Raw genomic sequence first — 13,085 nt, forward strand, 5'->3', positions numbered from 1 at the left:
CTATGTACACCTCCTTACAAATATGTGCTATGGAAATGAAGCAGGCATTTGCAAAATAGCTGGTATTTTTACAGGTATGGTCACAAATAACTCCTAATATTCTAAATATTTACTCATACAAGGGGAGCCTAGATTATAAAACTGCCCTGTATGAGCTCCAGGCTATGAGGGAGGAATTGTTTGCTCTCTCCCAAAACACAGAAATGAGCCAGAAGATGATTCTGTTAGTGCAAAAACTAAGTATCAAAAATAAATATTTGAAACGACTGATACAATCCATAAATCCACTAAATAACAGTTTGAGCTGTGTGGGATCTAATTGGGCAACAGTAGTGACCACACTGGGTGCGCTTGCCAAATTACAAGCCATCAGTAGACACCCTTGTCTCATTAGAAAGCAGGGAGAAGTCAGTGTAGAAAAGAAATGAATCCCTGAATGCTCATAGGAGGTTACTAAAAAGTTATAGGGCAGTAACTGCACTTAGGCCTTGATCCTTGATTGGCTGAGGTGCCCCAGTCATGCTACAATTCTGCATAATCAAAGCAGACCCAAGGGATATACTCCAAACTTTTGAATAAATGAAAATTCATTAATTCCGTTTGGCTTTCATTTCAACTGCATTAATCATAATGAACTATTCTCGTGTTAATGTGAGCGTAATCTGTAATTCTTTTGGAATCAAAAGTCGTGATGAATTAAAACATTTCTTTTAGTTTCTTTGAAAACTCAAACCCTCTGCCTTCCATTACTGATCCAGTTGACTGTATATACTGAGACACAGCTGATTTACATTCTGACGTGATGAATTATTCAAGGCTTGATTGCCAGCTGCTTTTCTTCTTTTGTACTTTGAGCTGCCGTTCATTGTACGTACTTTTTGTGTTTCTCATGAGGCATTCAGAAAACCCCAGCAGGATTTTATGAGGAAGAGATCGGTGTTTTTCCAGGCCGATCTTCAATGCTACAGTTCAAGAATCAGGGGAAGGGAGTGGCAGAGAAAGGATGAAGAACAGGTAAGATCTCAAGATCCTCATTTCACTTTGCTGGCATTGAGGATTCTTAGACTCAGGAGATCTAACGAGGCCCATTATCTGACCCAGATCCAGAGCTGATAGAACTGACGTCATGGAATCAGAAGGCTTTGTCCAGTAGGGGCCATTTCATTTCTGGCTGTCAAGTTGTGTAATCCTTGGGGCCATGCACAGACTATGTCAGCATGCTTTGAAACAGGTATCTGAAAAGTGAGACTGCATCCAAATTACAGAAAGATATCAAGGCAACAGTGTCTAAGACCCAAGGGTTCAACAGCCAACCTGACTATGACTTGGGATAGAAGAAACAGGGTGTGAGAGAGGTTACTGGGTCTGAAGATTCCCAGCAGAAAAGTAGTCAAGAAGACGAGCAGAGGGGATAGAGGCCAGGAATTAATAAGACTTGAATTCTATCAAAAAACAAACACAGATCAAGTTGTATTTACAGACCAGTGGAAAATGAGTCAACCACCGCTACTCCAGTAAATGTCCAAACTGTGATGGGACCATAGCCAAAAGGAGGTCATAATAATGAGATAAACATAGAGAGATTGATTCAATGCTTCTCTAGAGGTGGGAAGGACTGGAGAAGGGCGGAGGTGGTCCCTCTCCACAAAAGAAGTAGGGAATTACAGGCTAGTAAGTCTGACTTCTATGGTAAGTAGGGTTACCAGATTTTACTTTAGTAAAGTCCATACCCCGGCCTAGATCCACCCCCAGGCCTGCCCCATTCCACCCATGCCCACCCCATCATATTTCTATGATATTCAGCTGATGGTGCTTAGCATTTTCCTGACCACCCTCCTGGCGTTATGCTCTGAAATTCAATACCAAGCTAAGTCTGGCCTTTGGCACTGGGTTTCTGGGTTTTCATAACTGGCTAACACATAGCTGGATAAGTGCAATATTGAGGCTGATTATACCTCTTTCTATGCAGCTAGAATTCTTCTGGCTACAGCCACTGCTTTGTCACATTGGTTCACCGCCTTGAGATCCTCAGACACTATCATCCCAAGGTTGTGCTTATCAGTTTCTCATCCTAAGGTATCTTTTAGTAATTTAGATGTGAGCATTGGAAAAATCCATTGCTTATTCCTGGGAGAAACAACATAAAATCTGTTGGACTCTTTTGGGACCCGACATCACTTTCACACCATTTCTGCTTTCAGGTCTGTATTTGCCCTTCTTGGGTGTAACCTCTGAATGCAGAATATTTACTCAAGGCCACTATAAGCCTCCAAAAGCTTACTTAGCTAGGATCACCAGAGAACAGTGCTCCATTCTCCCATGTTCGTATCAGCTGTTCTCAATCCAAACATTTTTATATGTTATTAGTTTTTTGCTCATGCCTTTTTGTCTCCTTTGATCTTTATTTTTAATCATATCAATTCTCATATCTATACCTGTCCCCCCAGCTTTAAAGTCCCCATATCTGTGTCCATTCCCTCTTTACTCCCCTAAGTAACATGTATAAGCCTTTGTCCTATGTCCCATCTTAATTAGACTGAAGCTCTTTCGAGCAGGGATTGTCTCTTGTGTGTTTTTTGTACAGCGCTGCATGCGTTTGGTAGTGCTTTAGAAATAATAAATAGTAGTAGGTTTATGCTGCATATATGAGGGCAAATAAAAAATTAAAGACAATTGTTAAATTATGCAAAAAACAGAATAGAGTTAGCAAAATGCAACATATGTACTTATACGTTGGATAGTTTGTCCATGCACAGTGCAGTGCTTGACCTTTAGTCGTGTGGTAGCCATTACAAGATTGCATCAAAGAACAACATGCAGTAATGCACTTTCTTTGGGAAGAGGGAGTGAAACCTATGGAAATTCAGGTCAGATATTGAGTGGGTAAAAAGGTTTCAAGCATGAAGAACAGGTATAACCGACGAAGGTCATTCTGGTCCCCCATCAACATCACACACACAAGAGCACATTGACAGGGTGGATGCTTTGATTAGAGAAGACCAACTTATAAAGGTGCCTCAATTGTCTGCAAATTTGTATAATGCATGATGAACTGAGATACAGGAAAGTCTAAGCATGACGGGTTCCCTAACAACTTACTGATCTGCACAAGCAATAGCATGTGGAGATTGCAACCCAGTTCCTGAGACGGTATGAATAAAATCCGAGTATTCTGAAGAGAATTCTCACCGGCGACGAGACGTGGTTACATCACTGTGACCCGGAAAGCAAAAGACAAAGCATGATGAAGTAAAGAAAGCGGTGTTCACCTGTCTTCGGGAGCAGTCGAGAAACTTTTTCTCTGCAGGAATGCAGAAGCTAGTTGAAGGATATAAAAAGACTTGAAACAGTCCAGAGGTAAGTGGCTTGAACCAAAAGAAGTATGAGAAGAGACTGGAAGACCTAAATATGTATCCTTTGAAGGAGAGGAGAGACAGGGGAGATACTGTATGATACAGACGTTTAAATACTTGAAAGGTATTAATATAGAATCAAATCCATTCCAGAAAAGAGAAAATGGTAGAACTAGAGGGCATAATTTGAGGTTACGGGTAGGAAGACTCAGGAGCAATGTTAGGAAATTCTTTTTCACGGAGAGGGTGGTGGATGCCTGGAATGCCCTCCCGAGGGAAGTGGTAGAGAGGGAAAAAAGGTGATGGAATTCAAAAAAGCGTGAGATAAACAGAGGATCTCTAATTAGAAAATGAAGGATGTAAATTAAAGAACTAAGGCCAGTATGGGACAGACTTGCATGGTCTGTGTCCCATATGTGGTGATTTGGAGTAGGATGGGCTAGGGGAGGGGGGGAAGGAATCAATGGGACCTCCACAAACTTGAAACATGAGGATGTTACTGGCCAGACTTTATGGTAAATATCCTGCAGAGGATGGTTGGATAGGCTGGAGAGAGCTTGGACGGCAACTTCAGCATTTGGAACCTAAGACAATGTCAAGTGGACTTTATAATCTATGACCCTAAATAATCAAAGAAGGGACAAATTAATTTAATTATGTATTTGTAATGGATATAAGTAATGGGCAGACTGGATGGACCGTTCAGGTCTTTATCTGTTGTCATTTACTATGTTACTATGAATGATACAACAAATGCGTCGTCTTGCATGGGGACTACGTGGAAAAGTGATATGTTCAATTGCTCACAGTTACTTATATTAAAGCCGTTAAATGTAGTTTGCCTTTACTTTTTGATGTACCCTCATATTATATATTACCTATAGATTTGCTATATATTCCTCTTCATAAAATTAATTTTAAACTAAGGGACGAAAATAGGTTCTGTTCACTCTATATTTCAAATGTATTTGAATACTAATATGAAGAAATTGAGTCAAAGCCTCTTTCTTTTATGTTTGTTTTCATTCCAGAAAAAAATCTGAATTGGCCTGAAGGACACATTCTTCTTTTAACTTACAAAAATGAAATTGAATTACCCTGATCTTCATTAAGGATTTTGTGCAGACCTGCTATCAAGTGCAACATGCTTTTCTTTTTCTGATGAAACAAACCCAGAAATGCAGACCTGGCGCTTCTAAAAGAAAGCTATCAGGCTTATTCTTGCTTGTTGATTGCAGCATTGTTTGCATCCAAATTTCCCCAGCACTGCATATGCAAACGAGAGGGGAAAGCTCTAGGGGAGAGGAATCTTTAGACTTTCAGGGGATGGTTAGGTCCTTCCTAAATCCATCAGCGAGGGGAAGCAGATAGAAAGTGCTCAGCATTTGTCATAGGGCAGAAATGAACCCTTAATTATGCCTTCTGGGGTTTAAAATATGGTGATGTGCTGGGAATACACTTCAGATCCCAAAATTATTTGTTTTGCATTTTGCATCAGATTAATAACAGTCATAATAATTAAAAGCTAAAGAAAAGAGAGATTAGTTCAGCTAACAGGCCCGACCTTCCCCACTCACAATTACCACTAGTTAATCTTATCAGGGAATAAATCAATTACGCTTATCAAGGTTACACCACACAGTCCAGTTGGTGGCATGGACAAGCAGTGGTGTCTATGCATGGGGTTTTCCTAATTAAGCTTATTTTGCCAATGGTGTCCTTCATATATGCAGTTTTAATGCAGCGATCTTGGAGTCTTTGTAAGGCAATGATCATTAATAACGTAGATTCCAGAAGTTTAGGCAGACGGCTTCTAACTGTTAACAGACTTCAATTCTCTGGCTCCACTGACATTTTAAAAAATCTAGTTTCAAATTTGATAACAGATTACCAGCTGGGCTGGAAGCCAGCCACCTGATTAAGGCAATTTAAATGCTTGCAAAGTGGTGAGATTAAAATCAAATAAGTGATGATTTTTTTTTCCTCTGCATCACTTATCTTTCTTTGGATTTGTTGCTTATCTACCAGGTGGCAGAGGACTTAGGGTAATTTCCCCCTATGCCAGCTACCCCTGTTGGCTCTTAGGGTAATGAAAAAAAAAAAAACACCCCCAAACAAAACAAAATAAAAACAAAAACCTACATTATTAGTCCAGAATGGGACATTTAATATGTTTAAAAGGGATTTGGAGAGAGCTTGCCTGAGGGTTTGTTCTTCTGGTGCCAATGTCTGTGTGGCAAAAACCACAGTATGTAACACACCCAAGTTGAAAGGAAGCTGGCAAAACTGGGAGGAAGTTAATGAGCTGAGAGAAACTGCAGTCGTTGGTGCCAGAATATGCCAAGCAAGTTACAGCAATAATATTTTTCATACAGCTGCCAGGACCATTAGCTTCTCCCAAAGTGTCTCCGAAAAGAATAGGAATGATACCGAATCACAGCAGTAAGGAACACATCAGACCTCACTCTATTGATACACCTCGTCCTGGATCAACTATTTTATAATCTGTAGGAATTTGATCAAGAACTCAAATCATCCCAGAGCTGCTTTAAAAACAGTAAAAGTAATTAAGCACGATCAGAGGCGAAATACAGCGCTGCTTATTAATACTGGTACTGGAGCTAAACAGTCCTAATTCCCAAACACCTTGGTATATCTTGCAAGCCAATGATCCCAGGGGTTTGCTAGTCTATTTTGGGTATTTGAACTGTCTGGCTGCTTTCAAGGGTAAAATGAAGAGAGATGCTGATAACTGACCTGGGGACAGTGCAAGTCCGAGGACTGAAGCTCAAGACGCCCACGGATAGGAAACATCCTTTCTACACAAGTACAAGAAGAATGGTGGCGTTTGATTTTCTCTACAAATAACATGGACAGTCATCATTTTCAAATACAGTAGTATAAAAAAGTTTTGTCTTCATGTATCAAAACAAATCTGTAGGAGGACTGGTAGATGATGCATTGGTACTGGGAGGATGGAGGCAGCTGGGAGAAGGGCAATCAAAGTGGTGAAGGGTCACTTTGCAAGACCCATAGAGCAATGTTATAATGGGAAAGACAGCGTCATATTCATTTGGGGCCCAAAAACGCACTAGGTCTTATTTTCAGGTAGGGCTTATTTTTTTCATGTACATGATCATCTCTTCCTTCACCTCAATTCTTCCTTCTTAACTTATTTATAAATGATCTGGAAATTGGAACAATGGGTGAGGTGATTGCATTTGTCCACATTAAATTTCATCTGCCATTTGGACGTCCAGTCTTTCAATTTCCTAAGGTCCACCTGCAATTTTTCTCAATCCACATGCGTTTTAACAACTTTGAACAGTTTAGTGTCATCTGCAAATGTAAGCAGAGACGGTGATAAGATACTGATGAACAGGACAGGAAAGAGGCTCAAGGTAAATCCAAGGGGGTCGTTTATTAATACTGTCAGTACCACAGAGCTCAACTTAGACCATGAGCTCTCTGGGGCCGGAAATTCAGCACCTACTGTCCCTGAATGTCTGGAGGATGTCTCAGGGGTGGCGGCGGAAGGAATTGGGCACTCCTCCTGCTGTGGACATTCAGGGGGTAGGGGGCAGCTTCAGGGGTTCCGGTAGGAGGGATTGGGGGGAGGGGCTTCCCTGCCACCACGGCTAAACAGATCGCTGCAGGGAAATTACCTTGCCGCAATCAGCTCAGCGGCAACGTAATTCTCTAACCGGCGCCTGTGACATGGACTGTGAAGACAGATGCAATTCTATATAGGATGCTGGTGTGCGATCCTCAAATGCCGCTTAGGCAGCTTCTAAGGCCGGGCATCCTATACAGAATCCAGCCCCATATTCCTAAATACACATTGATTCCTGAGACATTAAACCATGTTTGTCTATGTGTTCTGCAATTTTCTTGTTCATGGTAGCATCCACCATTTATCTTTCGGTAATTTCTAGGTTCACCCTTGGCCAGCTTCCAAACTTCAGCTACCATAGACTAGTTTAGTGATACTGTAAGTGGAGTTTTTTCAGCACACTTGCATGTGTACCTTCCAGATTTGCTACTCCTCAGTTTGTTGATTTGACCTATTAAAACTTCTAAGTTCATCAAGATTGGTTTCCGTTTCCCTGAACCTTTAAATACCAAACTAGACAGCATGAAAGAACATTCAAATGACATAGACATGATCCACTGCTAGTATACCTAATAAGTACGCATTAGAACATTTTAATAACATAGGTCTAATGCTAACACGATTCATACAATGGAGTAAAACATCTTAATAGGTAGCTGAAGTGACAAGTGCAGTTGTGAACTGAAAAAAACCCCACACCAAAATGTTTTTTGTTGTATCGTCCATAGAACTCGGCTGATTCTTATGAACTTTAGGGGGCCTTTTACTAAGACACGCTAGCCGTTTTAGTGCGCACTAAACGCTGACGCATCCATTAGCGTTAAGCGCGTGCTAAGACAGCTAGCGTGCCTTAGTAAAAGGATCCGTTAATGCGTCATGTCCTGAATGAAGTTGATGTAAAAAAGTTGTACATATTTCCCACCGCACTACAACACTATCGTACGAAAATGAATTGTTGCTATGGGATACGCTCAAAAGCAGAAGATAATTTGTAAACAGTGTTTATGAAAATGGTTTTCACTACAGAAGACCAAATTCTGATAACTTGGCACCGCTAAAAGGTTACAGCAGTTGACGATTGTTGAAAGAGTTGGAAGAAAAACAGCCTTGATGTCTTGCTACACAAGATCTGAGTAATGGGTACTGTGGATCGTAAGCCAGACAGTGGATGACCGCGCGTGACTCGCACACAAAAGCACATCGACATTGTACGCGATCTTGTACTGAGCCAGGAGGACATGCTGCAAACACACCAAACAACTCGTCAAATAGCAAGAGAAGCAGGAATAAGCCAGCTAACTGTGATTAGGATAATTCATGACAATCTGAAATTAAAGTGTCCTAAAAAGCTTCGTGACCAAAAGTTGACTTTACACAACAAAAACACACACCTGAAACAGTGTAAGTACCCAGAGCACAGCATCATCTTCATCTGGTTTACAGATGAAAAGATATTTACAGTAGCTGATTAACACACAGAATGATCACCTGTAAGTGCCTTCAACGATACTGAAGCGTGAGGTTAAAGCTAAATGCCTACTACAGATCTGCCTGACCTTCAGCCAGTCAGTCATGGTCTCAGTCAAAATCTCGAAACTCAGATTCACAGATCTGGTTTTCATCGACCCTGGGGTTAAGATCAATGGTGCATACTACCAGGATGTCCTCTTGATGCAGAAGCTGTTGCTAGTGATCTACTGCATTTCGGGAGACTACTTTATCTTCCAACAGGACAATGCCCCAGCACATCAGACAAAGGACAGCGTAGAACTACTACATCAGAAGACCCCAGACTACATTGGTCCAGACCTCTAGCCTGCAAATTCACCAAACCTATACCTAGTTGACTACCAGATCTTGGGGCTGATTAAGGAACGTGTCTACCAGACAGTGATATCTGACGTCAAAGACATTAAAAAGTGTCTCATCTCTATTTGGGCTGAGCTGAAGCAGAGCATCATTGACAAGTCCATAGATCAGTGGTGGCTAAGGCTGAGGGTGTGCCTTCATGCAAAGGAAGCGTACTTTGAACATCTGCTTAATTAAAACATTACTTTTTGACTTTACATTTTTTGCAAGATACGCCATAAAACTTTTTGATGTGTTTTTATTCAGTTCACAATTCATTTTCACAAGGTAGTGTTGTGGTGCGGTAGGAAATATTTACATTTTGCATCAATTTCATTCAGGACACGATGCACTAAATTTCATACGAATTGGCCAAGTTCTGTGGAAGATACGACAAAAAACTTTTTTTTTTTTTGTTCACAGTGTAGATGGGAACAAGAAGAATAGTATAACATCAACTAAGACAAATAGATAGACTAGATCATTATATCATACTCAACTGAGCATATAATGTGCTTTCAGTTTAGTCACCTAAGTTATTTAAAAAGGACTGGTCTTCTTTAGCGATACAGAGGGTGATTTCTACAGACACCCTATTCTAAGCATTGGGTTCAAGATGTATGCAAACTGTGTTTTGTCTCTTTTGCCTTTCATGTCCATGATCTCTTGGACTTCAAATTTGACTTGGGATCATTTTGTGTAAAACCATATATTTGTCAATGGTTTATTTGGATTTTCTAGCTTCCTGGAGCCCTCTTCGCTAAACATTCTAATCCATTCGCTAGTTACTGCTACAATAGACTATTGCAACTCCCTCTATAAAGGAATTACGCAAAAGGAAATCAGAAGGCTACAGCTTATTCAAAATACTGCAATTAAAATTATTACCAACTCAAACAAATATGATCATGTTACCCTGTTACTAAAAACCGCTCATTGGCTCCCCATCCCACACCATATCACTTTCAAAACACTTAAATCTAGACAGCCAGCTTTTATTGATAAATTATTGATTCTGCACGCTCCTGCTCAAATTCTAAGATCTTCTCAAAATGTAGTTTTTGTCCCTTCCCTCGAAACTTTCCATATGCGATGTATCACTTCATTCGCCATTACAGCACCCCAAATTTGGAACTCCCTGCCCTCCTATCTTAGGGAGGAATCAAACATTGATAAATTTAAAGGAGCATTAAAAAGCTTTTACTCTATAACTCGAGATTTTTTTCATAATTTCAAAAAAGGCAGCTCTGAATGAACTTTTCCCTACCCTTTTGTGATGTCCTTAATTGTGTTCTTTTCTAATAATATTGCATTTCACCTTCTGTCCTCTTGTTTCCTGTTTGTCTGTCGGTCTTGCCCATGACAGCTTCTGTTAATTATTTTCATTTTGTTCCCATCGCCTAGAATATTGATAGGTGATTAATCAAATTTTTAATAAAACCTTGAAACCTTGCTCACACTTTTTCAAAAGTAGCTCAAATTGTACCACATTTTGGTATAGCAGGTCATTTCCCTGTTGCCAGAGAGCTTACAATCTAAATTCGTGCCTGAGGCAATGATAGGTTCTTTTAACCTTATCTGCCACAAATTATTGTTATCGGGTACCCTAAAACAACAACAGTACAACAGGTTTATGCATTTTGAACAGATCACACTTATAATTAGGTTGAGATAGCCATATGTCCCAGATCAGACTGCTGCGGTATGAAGCTCAAATCTGAGTCATCTCTAAACCAGTTTGGCATGGAGTAAACTGCCCAGCGCAGTGGGAGGAAATCTCCACTCTCAGCAGACACCAGGCTGCTTCGAGTTTCAGCCCTAATGAACATGTGCTTGGCAGATTTACATGCAATCACAGGAGCCAGCTCTGTGGGTGCTTGAGCATCCCGATATTAATCAAACTCTTTGTGTCCAGGGAGGGGTAATTTCCACTGGGTTTTGCACCCCAATCATTTTGAATAATCAGCTCCTATGAATACAATTGGAATGATATCAATATCTCATGCATATTCATTAGGTTTATGCAGAAAACCAGGACAGATTGGAGGTTGTCTACGCCCTTGCAGGGATGATGCATTCAATCTCTTAGAATAAGGGAAAATGACTGACGGGACTGCATTGATTCCTGCTCTTGGTGGCCAAATGATTAGTCGTAATGGTAAGCACTGGAGTAGACTCTTCAAGTCCTCCTGGCAATGAGAAACATGCATCTTACAGGTGTGTCATCTGTTCTGGTGGTGGTGGAGCATAAAAAGGCAGAAATTGAGGAATAAAAAAGAGAATTTTAAGTTCTAGCCAAGGAGGTGTGTTTGAATTCACAGAAGAGCAAAGATAATCTTAAAAGAAATAATTATTTTTCTCCAAGAGGTTCTCTTTACCCTCCAAGTTTTACTGCATAGCTTTGAGTTCTACTTTTTTCAAAATCTAAGGATTGTTTTTATTACTGTGATTATTATTATTATTATTTAATGAAAAATTGATTTACAATTTTGCTGACGAGAGAAGTTTAAATATTTTCCTGGTGAAAAATAACTTGAAGGTGTTTGGACCTGAGAATTGACGCTTACAAAGGCAGATCCCAAATGAATCTCTAATCCAAATGCTGATTTTCTAAATATAGCTGTGCATGGTGCCCTTTTTTAGATCGGTATTTAGCTAAAGGGCAGCAAACATTCACCAAATAGACCAACTACTTGGCTGATACTACGATTTGCTAAGAAGCCAGAGAGAGCAAGGGACTTAATTATATTCAAAAAATGAGCCTTAAAGCTCTTGGGTCAGACTTTTAGTAATTTTGGGGCTCATTTTCAAAAAATGCACAAGTCCAAAAAATGGCATAAACCGGCACTTGAACGTTCTAATTGCCGGGATGGCCAAGTGCCAATTTTCAAAATCTTCTTTATGGACATCCTGTGAGGCATTCTAGCCACTGTGCATCCAAGTTTGAGGGGGCATGTTGGAGGCATGTTATGGGTGGGATTAGACTTGGACATCTTGGGCGATAATCGAACCTTTCCCAAGACATCTTGGACAGAATTTAAATGTCCGGAGCTACCGTGTTTCCCTGAAAATAAGACAGTGTCTTATATTCATTTGGGGCCCAAAAAATGCACTAGAACTAATTTTCAGGTAGGGCTTATTTTTTTCATGTACATGATCATCTCTTCCTTCACCTCAATTCTTCCTTCTTAATTTATTTATAAATGATCTGGAAAATGGAACAATGGGTGAGGTGATTGCATTTGTCCACATTAAATTTCATCTGCCATTTGGACGCCCAGTCTTTCAATTTCCTAAGGTCCGTCTGCAATTTTTCTCAATCCGCATGCGTTTTAAGAACTTTGAACAGTTTAGTGTCATCTGCAAATTTAAAGTGATGCACATTGGGAAGAATAATCTGAATCACAGTTAACGGATGCTAGGGTCCACTTTGAGGATTAGCACCCAAGAAAAGGATCTGGGTGTCATCATAGACAATAAGATGAAATCTTCCGCCCAATGTGTTGCAGCGGCCAAAAAGCAAATAGGATGCTAGGAATTATTTAAAAAGGGATGGTTAACAAGACTAAGAATCGCACCATGGTGCGTCCTCACCTGGAGTATTGTGTTCAATTCTGGTCTCCTTATCTCAAGAAAGATATAGTGGTGCCAGAAAAGGTTTAAAAAAGAGCGACCAAGATGGTAAAGGGGATGGAACTCCTCTCGTATGAGGAAAGACTAAAATGGTTAGGGCTCTTCAGCTTGGAAAAGAGACGGCTGAGGGGAGATAAGATTGACGTCTACAAAATCCTGAGTGGAGTAGAACGGGTACAAATGGATCAATGTTTCAGTCCGTCAAAACTTACAAAGACTAGGGGACACTTGATGAAGTTACAGGGAAATACTTTTAAAACCAATTGGAGGAAATGTTTTTTCACTCAGAGAATAGTTAAGCTCTGGAATGCTTTGCCAGAGGATGTGGTAAGAACGGATAGCGTAGCTGGTTTTAAGTAAGGTATGGACAAGTTCCTGACGGAAAAATCCATAGTCGGTTATTGAAAAAGACATGGGGGAAGCCACTGCTTGCCCTGGATCAGTAGCATGGAATATTGCTACACCTTGGATTTTGACCAGGTACTAGTGACCTGGATTGGCCACAGTGAGGAAGGACTACTGGGCTTGATGGACCATTGGTCTGACCCAGTAAGGCTATTCTTATGTTCCTCTTCCCTTTCTCTCCCCCACATGTGCATCATCTTTCCTCCCCTTTCACCCTTCCTCTTGTGCCCTCT

This window comes from Geotrypetes seraphini, chromosome 7 (genome assembly GCF_902459505.1).
Source record: "Geotrypetes seraphini chromosome 7, aGeoSer1.1, whole genome shotgun sequence".
NCBI lineage: Eukaryota > Metazoa > Chordata > Amphibia > Gymnophiona > Dermophiidae > Geotrypetes > Geotrypetes seraphini.